The sequence below is a fragment of the Sus scrofa genome, chromosome 5 (assembly GCF_000003025.6).
Source record: "Sus scrofa isolate TJ Tabasco breed Duroc chromosome 5, Sscrofa11.1, whole genome shotgun sequence".
NCBI classification, from domain to species: Eukaryota; Metazoa; Chordata; class Mammalia; order Artiodactyla; family Suidae; genus Sus; species Sus scrofa.
This window is the reverse complement of record NC_010447.5, coordinates 72219170-72238949: the sequence shown is the minus strand read 5'-3', so window position 1 is coordinate 72238949 and position 19780 is coordinate 72219170. Positions and strand designations below refer to the sequence as shown.

At 37.2% G+C, this 19780-nt stretch overlaps 1 protein-coding gene and 1 pseudogene across 7 annotated transcripts in view; both read right to left on the bottom strand.

The window, feature by feature from the left end:
• The window catches only part of CNTN1 (contactin 1), a 326959-nt gene that overhangs the window by 256505 nt on the left and 50674 nt on the right, over window positions 1–19780 (bottom strand). The window lies entirely within an intron of this gene.
• Window positions 4417–9098, bottom strand: LOC110260762 (annotated as a pseudogene). Its single transcript, XR_002344155.1, has one exon. The product of XR_002344155.1 is annotated as a POU domain, class 5, transcription factor 1 pseudogene (transcript).

Genomic DNA, 19780 nt, shown 5'->3' with positions numbered 1-19780 from the left:
ACAAAAATGAAGATGCTCCATGCTTTATTCATAATATACCTACATATGTTATTCCTCATCAGGATATCAGTTTTTTTTTTCTTCAGGTTTTAGAACTTTTTATTTGCTAATTTAAAAGATTGTACATTCCAATAGTTAAAATAATTGGAAAAACAACAAAAATCACTCCAATTAAACTGCATTTTACAGCCTGCAGAACACCTTGAACCAGCTTGATTTTTATTTTGTACTCAAAAATGTTATGGAGAAAAGTATCCTATAGCTAAAGCTCAACTATCCAAGCTTCTAGATAGTTATATTTCATATCTAAAAATTTAAGATCTACACAAGGAAACCTGACTAAAGAAACATGCATTATATTAAAACAACATGTAATTGAACTTTTTAATATAAAGTAGCTCTTCTTCGACCACAGTATATAGTTATTAAAACAGATCTCGCCTCCACTTTTTTTTTTTTTTTTTTTTTTTTTTTTTTTTGTCTTTTTGCCATTTCTTGGGCTGCTCCCGTGACATATGGAGATTCCCAGGCTAGGGGTCTAATCTGAGCAGTAGCCACTGGCCTACGCCACAGCCACAGCAACACAGGATCCGAGCCGAGCCGTGTCTGCAACCTACACCACGTCTGCAACCTACACCACAGCTCACGGCAACACCGGATCCTTAACCCACCGAGCAAGGCTATGGATCAAACCTGCAACTTCATGGTTCCTAGTCAGATTCGTTAACCACTGAGCCACGACAGGAACTCCTAAAAACACTTCTTAAGACTTACTTTGCTCTAATTTCTTTCTCAAAGACTTTAGTAATTTTGACTTAAAAAAAGAAAACCTGGAGAGAAGTTTTAAAAAGTTTAAACGTAGGAGAATATAAATATAATATAAATATGATTTTATCAAAATGAAAGAAAATTCAACAATATATTGAGATGAGTTAAATGTGTGATTTCTATAAGTCATTTGACTGAGTGGGAAGGGGTGAAGTACTTTTTTGAAGTATAGACTTTATCACCTTGAGTTTATTTGTTGGCTTAAAACTTTCACAAAAGTGGACAATCCATAGGGTTTTTTCCCTCCATATGAGAAGACTATTACCAACTCAAATGCATTTTCTATAATCATTATTCAACTATGCTTTGTCTTGTGAGATCAAAAATCTTCCTCCCACGGATGACAGAGATACTGATAGATCCTTTTCTTCACTTAATCATCCAAAAATGAATTCTAGTTTTTGAAATTCTCCTGATACTATAATCATGACTGCCTTCTTAGAGTACCACTCCAATCACACTAAGCACACTCTTTAAAAAAAAAAAAATTATTGCAGTATAATTGACTTACAATGTTGTGTTAGTTTCAGGTGTACAGCAAAGCACACTACTTTAGAATCTTCCAGGCAACACTTTCAAATGTGATACTCCTTCTTTCAACAAGCCTCACTTTCCTAACCTAATTTTGAAAGAAAATCTCCATGTCTAATTAGTTTGTCTTCAACTCACTTCACTGATCAACTCAGCCGTATTACATCAGTCAAGTGATTATCTTACTTTCAATCTCCTTGCTTTGCAATTCCATGTTTTTGCTCATAATATTCTCTTTACTTCCTGCAAACCAGTCTCAACTACTATTTCAAATTACATTCATATAGGTTGGGAAAGTCATGGTTTCTTTTTAAAAAACAAACAAAAATCTGGAAGTCTGAATTGATAATGTTAAATGAGTCAATGAGAGAAATAAAAAAGGAATGCACAATAAAATTTCATCAGTAACCACAGAATTACGAATTTATGTTGAAGATAAAAATCACTAACAAAAGTTTATTGAGCTCATTCTATTTGCCAGACACTTCTGAGTATTGCAAATAGAGTACTCATCAATGAGAACAAGTCAAACACACCTTTGTTCTCATTGGGCTTAAATTTTAGATCAGGGAGAAATGCTAAGTGTGCTGATAAAAATAAGTGCTATGAAGATTGTATTTGATCAGACCATATCTGGAGTCCTGTGTTCTATACTAAACATATGCTTCTAACAATTATATGTAAAATATAAATCATACAAACTAATGTTCGCTGATACATTGGTTTGATGTCTTTTAGCTTTTGTGAAAAATTTACTTCTTTAGCTTTTTTTTTTTTTTTTTTTTTTTTTTTTTTTTGTCTTTTGTAGGGCTGCACCCACAGCACATGGAGGTCCCCAGGTTAGGGGTCTAATCAGAGCTATAGCCACCAGTGTATGCCAGAGCCACAGCAATGTGGTATCTGAGCCATGTCTGTGACCTACACCACAGCTCTTGGCAACGCTGGATCCTTAACCCACTGAGCAAGGCCAGGGATGGAACCCGCAACCTCATGGTTCCTAGTCGTATTCATTAACCACTGACCCATGAGGGGAACTCCAAGAATTTACTTCTTTAGAACAGAGGTTAAATCTAACACCTGCCACAAAGTACTTAGAATAGCAACATGAACAAAGCAGAAGGCAGAAAACACAAAGAAAGAAAGAAAGAAAGAAAGAAAGAAAGAAAGAAAGAAAGAAAAGGAAGGAAGGAAGGAAGGAAGGAAGGAAGGAAGGAAGGAAGGAAAGAAAGAAAGAAAGAAAGAAAGAAAGAAAGAAAGAAAGAAAGAAAGAAAGAAAGAAAGAAAGAAAGAAAGAAAGAATCTTGAGCACCATCATAAAGCTAACACCCTTTGTTTTATATTCATTTGTGTTTTGGATTGGGTTTTTGAAGTTTCTGTAGTTCCCCACTGTTTGCAACAGCACAAATTTCACATACAAAAGTTAGTAAAATATTACACTATGGAGAATAAAATCTCTTCCTAGGTTTATACACCTATTCTTATTTTTTTAAATAAATATAGCTTTTGAGGGTTCAAAAGGATGGAAAAACAGCTGAATTCTCACTGCTGCAGTAGATGAGTATGAAAGTAAAAGTTAACCATATTGCCATTTTCTTAAGAGGAAAGGGCAAAGCCCAGTCAGTACAGAAAAGGAATAGGCTTTATAAGCTTACACAGAATGTTTTATCTGCAGTTTGTTTCATATAGCAAGTCTGGAATTCAGATTTCTTTGATTCAGGTATTAATTTTCATGTAGTTAAACATTTATTGAAGGTTCTATTTAATACAATTATTAATATCAGAGTCAAGAGATATGGTGGCTACATTGTAATAACCTTTATAAGTTGTGAGATATCAATCATAGTAATGTATTTATGCACATTTGCCTATAAAAGGCCAGCTATTGAAAGCTTGTGCAAATACATATATATACATATAGATGGATAAATAGATATAGATACAGATATGCAATAGATATAGCATTTGTTTTGTTACATATTTATAATATCACTCCTGGAGTTTTATACATATATATTATACTCATTTAGAATATAATCATATGATTCATTTTGGCATTTTTAAGTTTTTATAAGTTATAGAATGAATTTGGGTAAACTGTGTAATTCAAAATTCCATAACAAAAGTACTTTTTTTCCTTTTTACAGTTGGACCTGAGGTGAGTGGAAGTTGCCAGTTTAGGGGTCAAACTGGAGCTGCAGCTGCAGGCCTACACCACAGCCGCAGCAACACCAGTTTGCAGCAATGTGGTATCCTTAACCCACTGAATGAGGTCATTGATCAAATCCGAATCCTCATGGACACTATGCCAGGTTCCTAACCCACTGAGCTACAATGAGAACTCCAGAGTACTTTTAAAACCTTATGTTATGTCTTAGGTGGAGGAAAAACAAGATATTCCGGCCTGTTTTGAAGAGCAGGAAGATGAGGAAAGTGAAAAAATAATAGAATGAAGGAAGGATTATGGTGAAGTTGTATCTATCGACTTTTAGAAAAAAGTGACTCACAACGATGTTTCTTCTCTTTCCTGACCATAACTCTGAATAACATAGTAAACTAAAAACAACAACAAAAAAAACCACAGTTAGTGCTTTGATCCTGGCCCCTTACCCACAGTTAAGTCACTCCACATAATAGGCATCACTTTGGGAGGAAATTGGGGAAATGTAATATAATAATATAAACCAGTAGCCCTGCAGCATCATCCAACATCCAGCTTCTGAAAAGAGGAGCTTGAACGCCTGGCTTCTGTTTGAATCACATCACTCTCCTCACCCTGTCTCACTTCCCCAACTCACTGAATCCAAGAGTCTCACTTTCCACCCACTCCTTAACACTGAAGATGGCTCTCTCCTCCTTCCCTACCCTGAAATTTCTCTCAAAGTCAGTGGCCTAACTACAAGAAATTCAAAAGATACATACGTTTTTAGTTCTGATCTTTTTCGACCTTGATGCAGCTCTATCACCCTTGGTTTCTCATTCAGCAGTACCGCCTTCTCCTTATTTTGTTCTGACTCCCTAAAATCACTCCTTGTTTTTTTCTTTGTGTGTGTATGTGTGTGTGTGAGCTCCTTTTCTTTTTTTTTTTTTTTTTTTGTATTCTCCTTTAGTGTAGACTTTCTTCAGACTTTCCCTTTATTTCCTTCCTATGTATATTTCCTTTGGGCAATTTTATTGCCTTCCATGGTTTTAATAGCCAAATCTAGGCTGGTAAAACCCATATCGCAACGTTGCTAGGTCAGGTCTCTTTTTTGAGATCATCTTTACTTGGATAGTCCAGAGATATCAAATTTAACCCATTACAACTGAACTCATTATCATGCCATTGCCCATCCCCCAAGTTAATCTTCTTTTTAGGTTTCCTGGTTTAGTTGTTGGCTCCACCTATCATCCTTTTGTGCAAGTCAGAAACCTGGAGCACTCCATCCCAGCCCCTCCCTCACTCTCACACTATATACTTCCACTAGCCAAGGTATGGTGATTCATCCATTCAAACACCTCTCACATCTATCTTCTTCTCTTTATTCTCATTTAAACAATCCTAATCATTCCCCCTGCAGTTCTCATCTATGTTTCTGCAATAACCTGGCTGTTTACAATCACTCCCAGAGCACATCTATTATCCCTATTGAGCCAGAGTGACCTTTCTAAAATGTTATCCCAGTCATTGAATTTTCCTGTTCAAAACCTTTGAACGGTCCCCCAATCGTTTTCATTTATTCACTAAACTCTTGTTTCACTTACAAGACTGTATATTAGGCCAAGTATTTTCCTGAGGGCCAGGGCTACAGTGACCACAAGATATTACCCAGCAAGACACTGTTTCTTTCCTACAGCAAAATATTGGTTCTTCTATTAAACCCACAATCCAGATTTGCAGTATCGGATTTCTTCATTGATCATGATGATTGATTTGTCTTTTTTGAATCTTAGTGAGTAAAGTTATTCAGATACTCATCCCATAAATGTTACTGATATCTATTCCCCTGCTTTGTTTCTGCTTCACCTCTCAATCTCTTCCAGATTGAACCTGGAACTATTTTCTCTAAGTATATTTGAACAGTTTAAACATATCAGTTTGACTGTATTCTCCAGTGACCCTACCAGAAGCTTCCCAAATTGCATTTTCAATGAGACCTTCCTCTCAAAAATATTTTTTGCAGTTATATCTGCTATATGTTGGCCTGTTCTCTGAAGTGTTGACTTCTCTCCATCATAAAGTGATGCAACAGAGTATATGATTATAGAGAAATGAACCGTGATTGTTTCAATCAAGAGAAAAACATATTCACATGCTTTTTGTACAATGCACATAAAAGTAAATGTATCTTTAAGATTCAGTTATATATAACATCTACATATTATTATTTTACAGAAAAATCATAAATATGAGGAAGATATTAGAGATGAAGCCAAAGCTAATATTCTAATTTTTGGCTATCCAGGTTTCTTCTCAAGTAAACTTATTTTAACTATAAAAATATAGGCATGCTTTCCTGAGAAATTCAAGGCATCAGCAGCCCTTGCAACTTTTCTAATCCTCCGACATCTGCCATGTGACTCAATTCAAATTGCTATTTGTATATATCTCATATGTCTTTATTTAGAATGCAATCTAGTGGGGAGGTGGGAGGGAGTGGGATAGACAGGGAGTTCAGGGATTTTGGATACAAACTGTCATATTTAGAGTAGATGGGAAATGGGGATTTACTGTATAGCACAAGGAACTGTGTGTGATTGGGTCACTTTGCTGTATAATAGAAACTGAAGAAACATTGTAAATCAGCTATATTTTAATTAAAAGAACAAAGTAAGCAATCTACTTTTTTTTTTTTTTTTTTTTTTTTTTGTCTTTTTAGGGCCACACCCGCGGCATATGGAAGTTCCCAGAATAGGGGTCGAATCAGAGCTACAGCTGCTGGCCTAGCCATAGCCCCAGCAATGCAGGATCAGAGCCGCATCTGCGACCTAACACCAGAGCTCACAGCAATGCCAGATCCTTAGCGGACTGAGTGAGGCCAGGGATTGAATCTGCGTCCTCATGGATACTAGTCAGATTTGTTTCTGCTAAGCCACGATGGGAACTCCCACAATCTACTTCTTTAGCATTACTGCAGAAGTGTTGAGACCAGTGGAATGCATACAACATGGTCTAAAATGAAGGATAAAGACCTCAAAGGAAGAAGAAAATGTGTATTGATTTGCCAAAGAAATTTCATTGCTTTTTCTCCCACCGCTACTCTAAGCTTTTCTGTGTGCTGTTGAGGCCACTTCCAAAGGGAAAGAAAAACATCCTCCCACCACCTCCACTCTCACATCTTTCCTGGCATAGATAGCCGTTGGGGTGGAAGGAGGAGATAAGGAACTAAAAGTCTTCATAAAATGACTGCTATTATTAAATAATTGCTATTATTTAAATAATTGCTATTATTAAATAATAGCATATTCTACATTTTATTTTCAATCCTCTCCATTAGAACTCCCCCACCTACCCTAAGCCAATTTTAATTCTTCCATCAGCCTTTCTCCTCCTGGTAGTGCTCTAGGCAACCTTAACCCCAGTAGCCCATCCTGCTCACTAAAGCGGCAGGCCATCTGCTCATCAAAACAGCAATGCAAATCTTTCTCATTTATTACAATCATATTAATTGATCCCAAATTGAGGACTCTCTCTTTCTGCAGCAACAGAGATTAATCTTAAATTTCCTAGTTCTGACCTATCTAAATGAAACATATTTGCTTAAATAGTTTTCCAACTCTAGCAAAATATGTATAAGAACATCATAAAAGAAATAACACTAGAAGTTGACTTTAGTTGAAAATTAAGCTGTTCAGTTAACTATACTAAAGCCACTGTAGAAAATGTGCACACTGACAATTCAAGGAAAGACTCCTGGGAGTCAGGCTGGTCAAGAGGAAAAGTTCTGGTCGTGTCCACAGAAGTGGTTTTAGCCCTGTGTCTAATATGTTCTAATTGTGATTCTTTTTTGTTTGTTTGTTTGTTTGCTGTTTTCGCTGAGTCCCAGGCTTTATTTAAGAACAAAGTGATGAGTGATGTGGGGATTAAAATCAAGACCATCACTGAACTTCACTTTCCCTCCATCCAGTTCTCCTACACTCCCTGTCCCTCCAAACCCTTTGTGTTCCCAATTCCTTTCTTAGTGAATGAAGATCTTAATTCCAAAGCCCTGATACAAACCCCAGGTTTCTCTCCCTGGCTCACCCCTTCCTCACCCCTCAACTCCTGGGAAGGGCAGGCACCTCTGTTTGAATGCATGAGAGCCCAGAGTGATGACAGACTCCGAGGGAAAGGCCTCGCCCTCAGGGAAAGGGACGGAGGAGTGCAGCGTGGTGAAGTGAGGGCCCCCATATACCATAATGGGGCCCAGGCACCAGAGGAGAGGAAAGGATACTGGTTCCCCTGGGAAAGGAGATGCAACAGCCTCAAAAATCCTCCCCTTGAGAAAGTCACTGCTTGATCATCGTTTGCCCTTCTGGCGACGGCTACAGAACTACACTCGGACCACATCCTTCTCTAGCCTGAGGTGCTGGGCGATGCGGCTGATCTACTGCAGGGTGGGCTGCAGGTACTGCAAGAACATGCTCTCCGGGTTGCCTCTCATTCGGTTCTCGATACTCGTGCGCTTTCTCTTCGGGGCTGCATGAGGGTCTCTGCCTTGCACATCTCCTGCAGATTCTCATTGTTGGCAGCTTCCTCTACCCACTTCAGCAGCAGGGGCTGCAGCTTACATGTGTTCCTGAAACTGAGCTTCAAAGCCTCAAAACTGCAGATGGTCATTTGGCTGAACACCTTCCCAAAGAGAACAGGGTGAGCCCCACATCGGCCTGGGTGTATCCCAGGGTGATCCTCTTCTGCTTTAGAAGCTTGGCAAATTGTTCAAGGTCTTTCTGAAGCGTTTTGATGTCCTGGGACTTCTCAGGATTCGGCTCTAGTTTCTCCTTGTCCAGCTGTGCAGTGCCAACGGGGGTGGCATAGGGCTCCAGGGAGGCCCCCTCGGAGTTGCTCCCCACCCCGACTCCTGCCTGGCCCTAGGGCTGAGGGGTCTCCAGGCCGCCTTGGGGCACCAGCCCCTCTCTGACCTGAGGTGCACAGTAGGCCATCCCTCCGCAGAAGTCCTAGGGCGGGGGGCATGAGAGAAGCCTCCCCACCTCTGCGTCCAGCAGCCCCCCGCCAGATCCCTGACCCACCAGGAGGCCCTTGGAAGCACAGCCAGGTCAGAGGATCAACCCAGCCTGGCTCTGGCCTTTCTGGCCCATCGCCTCCACCGCCTGGGGGAGCGAAAGGGCAAAGTCGGAAGCCAGGTGTCCCACGATGGTGAAGGAAGGCACCCCCAAGCCAGGGGCCCGGTAAAATCAGAGCTCTCCAAGGAGACTGTTTGGCCTGTGATTCTGAGTAAGTTAACACGCTTTCACAAGCACTTTTTTGTTAGCTATATTACACTGAGATTCATTTCTAATGTGACTTCCTGTTAGAGTAACATGAGCCTAGGGGGTTCATGAGACCCTATTGGATTTCTCTTCCAGGTTTCCCTTAGAATAGGCTTCTCCTGTATAACACAGAATATTCTATAGACGTATGAAAATGCATTGAGACTTCTCACTTGATAAGAAGAAGCAAGATTCAGAGTTCCCATCGTGGCTCAGTGGTTAGGAACTAGGAGCCATGAGGTTGTGGGTTCCATCCCTGGCCTTGCTCAGTGGGTTAAGGATCCGGCTTTGCCGTGAGCTGTGGTGTAGGTTGCAGATGCAGCTCGGATCCCTGCATTGCTGTGGCTGTGGCGTAGGCCAGTGGCTATAGCTCCGATTAGACCCCTAGCCTGGGAACCTCCATATGCCACAGGAGCAGCCCTAGAAATGGCAAAAAGACAAAAAAAAAAAAAAAAAAAAAAAAAAAAAGAGAGAGAGAGAGAGAAGAGATTCAACTCATGGGATTGGAAAACAATTAATTAAAATTGAAACCCTAATAAGGAAGTTTCCATATCATTAGTTTCATAATGCACCTGCCTCTGCTTATTTCACTGTCACTAGTAAAATTTAATTGCTTCATATTTCATATTTATTATTTTGCACATAACATGTGCTTTAGATTATCCAATATATCTCACATAATAGAAATCCTTTATATACATACTTTAGAAATTCTCATGATTATATTTTTAGTAATTATGTTGTCTCTTAAGCTTTCTGTATCTCTTATGGCAGCATCTAGCTTCTAAAATTCGAATTTGAACCTTGAATGCAAATTGGTACACACTACAGAGATATTTTTTTAAAATTATGTTCATTGCTTCAATAACCAAGGTTCTGAATATACACAGATATAGAGTTAATAAATCTAATGGCAATATTTCCTTTGAATTTTGGGATAGAAGCTTTCTGATTTTATTTTTGTATAGTTTTTGCATATAAATTTAATTCTTCTAGCACTACTTTTATTTCCAGTTCCAAATAATTTCACACCTAAATGGCTTAATTACTTCCTCTGAAAATTTTATGGGAAAAAAAAAACAAAAACAAAAAAACAAAACAGGCCAGAGAGCTAATCTTTTTCTAGATGGCAGACCTGCTAAATCTGCTTCTCCAGAATAAGTGGGGCTATGAAGACTGCCAATGTAGTTCACAAGGGACCCTCTCTCCAGGTTTAACTTTGACATCCTTTGAAGGGCTAAGGTAATTCGATTGCTTTATAAAGAAGAATAATTTGGTAATGTTTATTGAAATACAAAGCTTAGCATAACTAAGTGCAGGGTTTCTCAAAATTTAATAGGGTTATGGTTTCAGTTTCACGATGTCTAAAAGGGAACACTGCACCAGAGTACAAAATAATCTTGCAGAACTCTTTTCTCATTTCTCTGCAATACAATTCTGAAGTCCTTGAGTCTTCCCCCTTCCATATATAATTCTCTCTCATTCTCTCTCTCTCTCCTACTAGCATTATCCTAAAGAGATATTTACAGAGAACTAGTTAAGATAAAAGGCTAAGGATGAAACCCTTCCTGGAGGTGTATTTCCACTATATTAAAATTTATAATTGCCTCAAAAATATCTCAAACACAGTCCAGGGCCAGGATTGTGCTGATAAAAATAAGGCACTTGCCCCAGTACAAAATTTAAAGGGAACCCCCCCAAATCAGTAATCAAGATAAACATCATTTTAACATGATATTCTAAAACATTAAAATTAATGTAAAAATCCATGATGAACAAAATATTAAATAAAAGATTTTATATACTATATCTAGCTAAATAAGTCCTTACACTTATTTCATTCTAATTGGTTAATTGTAGCGTAACTATAGTCCCATTTATAAACATTGGTATAAATATTAAGCATTAAATCTACAAATTTATTATTTGTCTTCCCTTATAAGTTTAGTGTTGTTGATCATATGAGCTGCACTTTATGTTTTGCTGCTGTTTCCAAAAGAATCACAATTCTTTGTGATATTTAGTAGTATTAAAATCATGTTTCCTAAGGGGTCTAATTTAATACAATGCTATTCTTCTCCCGTTATTAATAAAAATCAAGCCATTCATGTGTTTGACATAAGGCTATAATTACAGCTACTTAATTTCACCTTGATGCAACTATTACGCTGATTTTAGGTTTAAGATTTTTGAACATTTTGAATCCACAAATAAAAATAACGATAATAAACTTTTTAAACTTCCACACAGAAGCACGACAGTAAGTGTGACTTTGAAATTTACAAATAAAGAGTCAAAATTAGGAGTTCCCGTCGTGGCGCAGTGGTTAACGAATCCGACTAGGAACCATGAGGTTGCGGGTTCGATCCCTGCCCTTGCTCAGTGGGTCAAGGTTCCGGCGTTGCCGTGAGCTGTGGTGTAGGTCGAAGATGCGGCTTGGATCCCACATTGCTGTGGCTCTGGCGTAGGCTGGCAGCTACAGCTCCGATTCGACCCCTGGCCCGGGAACCTCCATATGCCGCAGGAGCTGCCCAAGAAATGGCAAAAAAAAAAAAAAAAAAAAAAAATTAGAGGACACCACCATGACTTCAGACACTTTGTTGATGCTGTTACTGGAGGGGTGGCTCACACTGACCATTGCAACACAGTGTTTCCGGAAAGACCCCCAGAGCTTGTATAGGTCCATATAAATAATAGAGCTTTATGCATAATAATAGCAAAACAAATGTCCTTAATAGCAACAAACATAAAGGTTTCAATTATTTAAAATTTGAGAAAAGGTAGACAATGGGTGCCTAGAGAAAATTTCTTACTGAATATTCACTTCCTTGTCTGTTTCTCATTTTGCTTTGCTTTGAACAGAAGGGTCAGCCTTTCAACTGACCTAATGAAAACACTGCTGCAAAAATTAGAGGCCAACCTGTGTGCAACTGCAGTTCAGCCAGAAAGAATGCTAATTCTTGGCTTCAGTGCTTTCTTTAACGGAACTATTCAGGCCTTTCTGTGACATGGAACACTGTGATCAGCCAGGAACTGTTGGAGATGAAAATAACCTTTGTTTGTTATAACCCCCAAAATGTAGTTCTTTTTCAATGTCATAAGAGACCTTTGCACCTAAGGAAAAAAGAAAAAAAAAGGCAGGGGTGGGGTGGGATGGTGGAATCAATCATGCCATAGTCATTTTCTTTAAAGGGTCTGATTTTCTAAGTTAGTATATGCACACAAGGTATTCAGAAGAGCAGCACACTTAACGGCTTTAACAAAAATATATCATTTCGAAATTGCTCAGGTATGGTCAAGCAGAGGTCAGGACACAGAGGTCTGGACATGGAGGAGGAGAAGCTGTTCTGAGGGCCCCCTCTATCCTTACAGGCTGGACAACATTGACTTCTCACTTGAAGTGCCCTTTTCCATAAAACAGCATTATTAATTCCCATGTCATCAAGTTGTGATAAGAATTAAGTAATAGGACCCTAAAATAATTTTTAAATTATGAACTGTTACACAGATGTCATGAGGAATTTAAAAGATAACAAAAAAAATAAGACTATAAAGTAAGGTTGTAAAGCCATTTGTACTAGAAAGAAAATTAATTTTAAAATCATTGTCATCAGTCTACAAAAGTACAAAATAATACATTAAGATATTACAATTAAATCTTTGTTTGTTTGTTTGCTTTTTTAGGGCCGTTCCCATGGCATATGAGGTTCCCAGGCTAGGGGTCAAATTGGAGCTGTAGTTGCAAGCCTACACCACGCCACAGCAACGCAGGATCGAAGCCACATCTGTGACCTACACCACAGCTCATGGCAACGCCGGATCCTTAACCCACTGAGCGAGGCCAGGGATTGAACCTGCATCCTCAGGGATGCTGGTCAGATTCACTTTCCACTGAGTCATGATGGAAACTCCTGAAATCATTTCTTACATTAAGACTTTCCCTCTTAGGAACATGAATTAAAGATTGAATTAATATGAATGATCCTTACAATTTACTAGCTTAGGGAAGTCAGTTCATTAAGAAAAACACTTTAAATATTATCTTTACAAAAAAACAAAAAACAAAAAACAAAACAGGAAAAAATCAGAAAGTGGACTGGAAATTATCTTAGTTTGATACCTTTCCAAGTAGTATTTAAGTAACACAAAAAGTATGGGCACTAAAAATAAAAAATTTCATTATTAAGGAATAACTGAATAGTGAATATTTTACATTATACTCTTATTTGACCATTAGTAATCACCAGAGTAGACATCATAAAAAGTGGAAATATCCAAATACTCTTATTGAGTACATTAAAAATACATTGCTCCTTGCATCTGTACATTTGCTTTCTTTAAAATAATTTTATAAAACACAGGCAAGTTTTGTATGGCAAAAGAATTCTGAATAAAGCATATAAAATTCTTAATTTTTTATGCTTTTTTTAATTTTAATTTTTTTTGCTTTTTTTTGTCTTTTCAGGGCCGCACCTGACACATATGGAGGTTTCCAGGCTAGGGGTCCAATCGGAGCTGCAGCTACAGGCCTACACCACAGCCACAGCAACATGGGATTGGATTCGTGTTTGTGATGTACACCACAGCTCATGGCAACACCAGATCATTAACCCACTGAGTGAGGCCAGGAATCGAACCTGCAATCTCATGGTTCCTAGTCAGATTCGTTTCTGCTGTGCCACAACAGGAACTCCAATTTTTTATCTTGATTATCTTTTCTCTTTGTTCTACCAACTCTCTTTCAGAAATATTACTGACTCTGGGTTTTCATTAATATTAACATGTGATTTTCAACTCTATTTTCATTCCTAATCTCTCTTTGCACGTCCATATTCAATTACCTACTTGGATATTTCCTACAAACCCTGTAGCCTGTTCCAAAACAAACTCAACATCTTGCATTTGATGACATCTGCTTCTGTACCTATATTTCTTTCAAATTGAAAAGAATTGCTACCCACACAGTGAATCATGTCCAAAATGTGGCGGTCACAACCCTGCTTGATCTCAGACCCATCAATGGATTCTACTTCTAAAACGTTTGTCATGTTGGAAGTCATTCTCACACTCCAACATTTCTTCTCATCCTCTCAGCAATGTATCATACTCTACTACAGTGTTTCTCTATTTAGAAAGGCCCTATTGGGGCTTACTGGATAAGTCAAGCAGGAGAATCAACTGAAAGAGTACAGGAATTTTAGTATCCCACCCCCCATTAAATGCTCAGAGCACCCTACAGTCACTGGCATGACAAACCTCCCCATCACACACCTTTCTACATATCTCGGAAGGTGATGATACGGTTCTCTAAATATCTCATTAAATGTCCTGCCTCTGAGCCTTTAACACCTACTCTGCAGGAAAGCTCTTTCCTCCCATCTGTCTAGAAAACGGCCAGGCACTGCTCAAGCCTCATCGTGTAAGACCTTTCCTTCTCTGAAAGCTTCCCTGAGCTGAACTGGCCATGCTCATCTTTATCTTCCATAACACTGCAAATATCTTTTGCATAGGACTTGCCCAATTTTGTCTTAATTTTTTCCATGTCTTCTTCTCTTCAAAACTATAAGCTCAATCAAGGCATAAACCATGGTTTTTCATCTTTCATTCGTTCTTTCATAATTAAATAATGTTATAAATTTTCTCTTGGCAAAAAAGTATGGATAAATGTTACATAAGCTGTTTCTAACTGTTCTTGTTAAGGTTACCAAGGATCTTGGAGTTCCCGTCATGGCGCAGTGGTTAACGAATCCGACTAGGAACCATGAGGTTGCGGGTTCGATCCCTGGCCTTGCTCAGTGGGTTAAGGATCCAGCATTGCCGTGAGCTGTGGTGTAGGATCCCGAGTTGCTGTGGCTCTGGTGTAGGCCGGTGGCTACAGCTCCGACTCTACCCCTAGCCTGGGAACATCCATATGCCGCAGGAGCGGCCCTAGAAAAGGCAAAAAGACAAAAAAAAAAATGGTTACCAAGGATCTTAGGTTATCAAAATCAATAATCACTTTTCTGTTCTTATATTATTTATTACTACATATTACTTATATTACTTGGGAGCATTCAGCAAAATTAACCACTTTGTCTTGAAACACATTTTTCCTTGATGCTATTAGAGGAAAACCGTAAGAGTTTTTGGTCCACTTCTTGCTTTCCTTTGATGGTTCTTTTTTCTTGCTCTATCTCTGAAGTTGGAATGCTTTAGGATTATTCTCTAGCTACACACTCCCCCTACATCACCTCTTTAAATTTATGCTCCTAAGGATGACTCTCTAATCTATATCTATATATCCATTTCCAACTTTTCCCCTGAGCTCTAAATTTCTAGTGCTAAATCGACATTCCTACTTGGACATCAAATAAGTATCTGAGTTTAGCATGGCCAAACTTGACATATTCTCCCAACTAATTTTCTCCTGAGTCTTTTCCTCAGAAGAAGAGGTGATAAATATTTGGAGACAAATACCAATCAGTGACAAATAATTACTTTCCCCTCAACCCTCTCTGTGATGAGCATGTTTCCCACTCTATGAATTTTGAACTTAGCCCATCACTTGCTTCGGCTAATGAAAGCACTGATGGGAGCCGATGTGAATGAGAATCTGTGAGCAAAGGCTTTAAAAGTGTTTGCCTGGCTTGGCTTGGTCCATGCTATTCCTCTCCCTGATGCCTATGCCCCAGGCACACCTCTTCCATATCCTAAGACAGGCATGCCCAGGTAGATACTGGATCCCTAGTGAGAAATTCTGAGAGACTCCAGGCTGGAATCTGAAGCTTGGAGCAAAGCTGCTGCAGGCAACACCAGACACATGAGTGAAAAATAAGTATTCTTATAAGTTTTGAGTATAATGGAATCTATTCACAGTAAATACACGTACTTTTCAATGAATAAGCCGTGGATGTCTCATCCTTCTGAAGCCCTACTCTGTTTTCCTTATTTTGTTCTGAGGCACCTTGCACAAAGATCAAAATCTTTAACAAGCCTTTGCAAAGCCCTCTGTGATTGTTCCCAGTCGCCTCTTTAACTTCACATTACTTCCATTTTCTTTCCTATCTCTGCACACTGGCCATAGTGGCCTTCTTTCTATTTTCCTAATTCACTATGCTTCTCCTCTCCACACATTAGCTCTTACTATTTTTTTCCCACCCTGGAATATTCTTTGCAGCATAAGCTCCTCCCACCTCACCTCATTTACTTAATACAGTTCTGTAAACTTTCAGATCTCCACTTTAATTCCCCTAACGGTGAAGTCTTCACTGACCTTCACTCAAGGTTAAGGTTCCTCTAATAGTTTTATAATCTTATTTTATTTTCCTTCAGACCACTGATCTCACTATTTAACTACATATTCTTCTTATTATTATGTGATTAATTTCTGTCTCATCCACTAGATATACTAGATATAAGCCATAGTAGACTAAGGGACCATCAGTGATTTTACTCTCCATTGTACCTCTAGAGCTTGCACATGGTACAGCACAAATCAGGGTCTCCGTCAGTTTTTTTAAATATCAAATTTTTAAATGTTTTATTTGTTGTTTTTGTTTTATCTTATTTTGGTCATGCCCAGGCAGGCAGAAGTTCCCAGGCCAGGGAATGAACCTGTGCCACAGCAGGGACCCAAGCCACAGGAATGACAATGCTGGAGCATTAACCCACTCAGCCACCAGGGAACTCTCTCTCTGTAAGTTCTTCTATATAAAGAGTAAAGATTCAAACTGACCAGGATGGAAGATAATATGAGAAAAAGAATGTGTATATATATGTATAACCAGGTCACTATGCTGTACAGCAGAAATTGACACAACACTGTACATCAACTATAGTCTAATTAAAAAAAAAGATTCAAACTGAGCTTCTCATGTACAAGTCTGTTCTTCTTCTCACTATTACATGCAAAATTTACCCTTGGACACGATATAAGGAGGGCTATTTTTTGCTTTATTTTCCTTTGATCCCATGCTCAGTTTTTGTGATTGCACATATTGTTCATCTTAAATATTGCAGATACTTTTTCTGCTTAGGTAGAATTTTATGTTGGATAAATTCTGATTACCTCTCTGATGTTTCAAAATCATTTAAAATGCTAATCCTGTCCTCTAAGATGACATGGACCAATTCTCTTCTTTCTCATCTTGATTTTTACCTACTAAGTTAAAGAGTGCAATTAGCAGTCCATTACTGATGAATGTATTACATAAAATGTCAAGGGTTTGCCCTAAGTCTCTCTTATGGGATAGTTTAAGCAAATTCTCTCTTCTTTAGAAATTGTAAATGGTTAACGTAGAAGTGACCATTTTGTATTTACAGAAGTAAAATCCATGAAGGAGATACTCAATATTCCTCTCAAAGAGAAGAAAAAAAAAAAGTCTAACTTAAGTTAAATATATGCTTAGTTGTAGTAACTGAAAGGATAATACAGTGGAGCTTGATTATGAATAATAAAGGAATCAAAATTCTGGAATATGGAGACCTTGTGGTGTCTGTTAGTCAATGTGCATGGTAACAACTGATGCTAACCAAAAAACACAGAGCAATCAGTTACGCTGCACACCATTCAGCTTACATTAAAATTCCGCTGTTAATTTGAAAGTTTGATTAAGCTTAGAAAGTTAGCATATTTGAAACAGCATTCTAATTTCTCTGTCATTCTAGCTTTTAATGATTAATCATTGAAAAAAAAAAAAAAAACAAAGAGCTCCTAAAATCTAAATGAACAGAAAAAAAGGTTCTAGCTAAGGTTAGAATGATGTTTGAAATAATGATAATAAAATGATTATAAAAAATTCATATTTGCAACTGCCATAAATCATTAGTAAAAAAAAATTCTTATTTTTCCGAGTGTTTTACACTTGTCCAGGTAAGAAATAGCATAAAACTCAAAATATATTCTAATGCCACATGTCCAATGCCAGGTTAAGAACCAATAATCAAAATTATCTGAATCATATATTTTAGAAATGACTCCCTAAAATTGTATACTTTTTAGGGAAAAAAAGAAAAGAAAGAAAAAAGAAAATGCAGGTTAAACAGTAGAAATATTAACAATGGGTATTGAGGAATAAATAAATCTTTATTATCATAATTTCCTGAGTCAAAGATGCTTTTAAAATATACCCTCTACTATTTTATGAGAAAATTATGTTGCATAAATAAAATGTTACTACACTAATTTATAGAGTATTTTTTCTAGAAACTGGTACTAGTTGAAGTGCTGTGGTGCAATGGGGTTGGCGGTGTCTCTGCAGTGCCAGGATACTGGTTCAATCCCTGGCTGTAACTGCAGCTCAAATCTGACCCCTGGCCAGGGAACGCCATATGCTGCAGGGCAGCCAAAAAAGAAAAAAATAATAACTTTTTAAAAATTAAAAAATAAATAAAATAAATATTGGTACAAGTGGGAAATACTAACAACAATGTTTTTAGAAAAATCTGCTGATAATTTAACAATTTGGCTAATCTAAATATTTTTCTAAATTTATTTTACAGAGTAAGTATTTTTCCAAGGAAACATTTCAAAGTTCTGGCCCACACAGTTTAGTAAAACTGAATTTGGGGAAGCCAGGTAACAGAACATCGTTAGTCTTTAACTAGTAAATCAAAGAGGAACTGCTGTGTAACATACCTCTAATTAGAATCAGCAAGATTCTGGCTGTATTGGCCAAATCTGACCCCATGGGGTAAACCTTATGTTAATGATTATTAATTGAATAATTTGAACCACAGCCCATTTATATCTTTATAAAACAAAAAGAAAACATAGATCAAATACCAAAAACAACAATCCAAAAACATTTCCTAAAAGAAAGGGAAATGATTTGAAACTATATTTTGAAATTTCATATTATATACCTCAGAAAACAATCTATCCCACATCAAAACATAGTCTAGTAAAATTATTAGACTTTATAAAGAAAAAGAAAAAAAATGAGTGAAGGCATTCATATACAATGACTAAGTCACTTAGAAAAATAAAACCAGATTTTCATTTCAATAGCATCTCTCTCTCTCGTCTCTCTCTCTCTAAATATATATATATATATATTTATAAAGCCTATTTATGTTACCATTCATCTACCAATATTTATATATATTATACTTGCATTATTATATATTTGTATGCTATATATGTTACATATAAATAACAATGTAAGAATAAACTATTTTTAAAATAAATAATTGAATGAAAGGAATAGAGCGCAGGACATGAGCTACAAACTATTTTTTTAACATATTTGTTTTGTATTTTTGTCACTGATCCATATAAATATGTCACATAACTATAAGACAAAACCAAATTTTAAAGAAGGAGATCCTAAACTTAAAAGTAAAATGAAACCAATGATCCCAAATGTGTATCCAGGTAGTGTTAACGACCATACTGAGGGAAACTCTTCCAAATGAGGAGTCGCTAATCAATGGACACAAGGTCTCAATTATGCAAGTTAAATCCATTCTAGAGCTCTGATGTACAAAAGTGTTCCTATAGTTAACAGTAGTGCACTGTGTACATAAAAATCTGTGAAAACGGTAGATCTCATGGTCTTTTGACAACAAAAATAATTTTAAATACACATTCATAGAATTTCTTGTGGGCCATTGTATGGGCAAAAGAACCGCAAACAAAAAAATTACATTCTATCAGTAACAATGATGTTGGTGATAACGTTGGCATTATAGACACTATAGTGTGTATAATGTTGGAAGAAATAAACATGTGATTTTGTGACATTATAAACTTATCATCCCTGATTTTCCTGACACAGAGATTCGTGAAATGGGACGATATAAAATATATTAACGAAAAATTCCTCGTCTTTAATTCCAGTTGTAAAATCAGTATGAACTAACAGTACATTCGATTTTTCAAAATCAAAACAAAAAATATTTATCTTATTCTTTCAACTGAAGAAACAAACAGAAAAGTAATAATGAACCCAGTAGCTATAAAATCCCCTAGCAGCAAAACTGAAGACTTGAACTT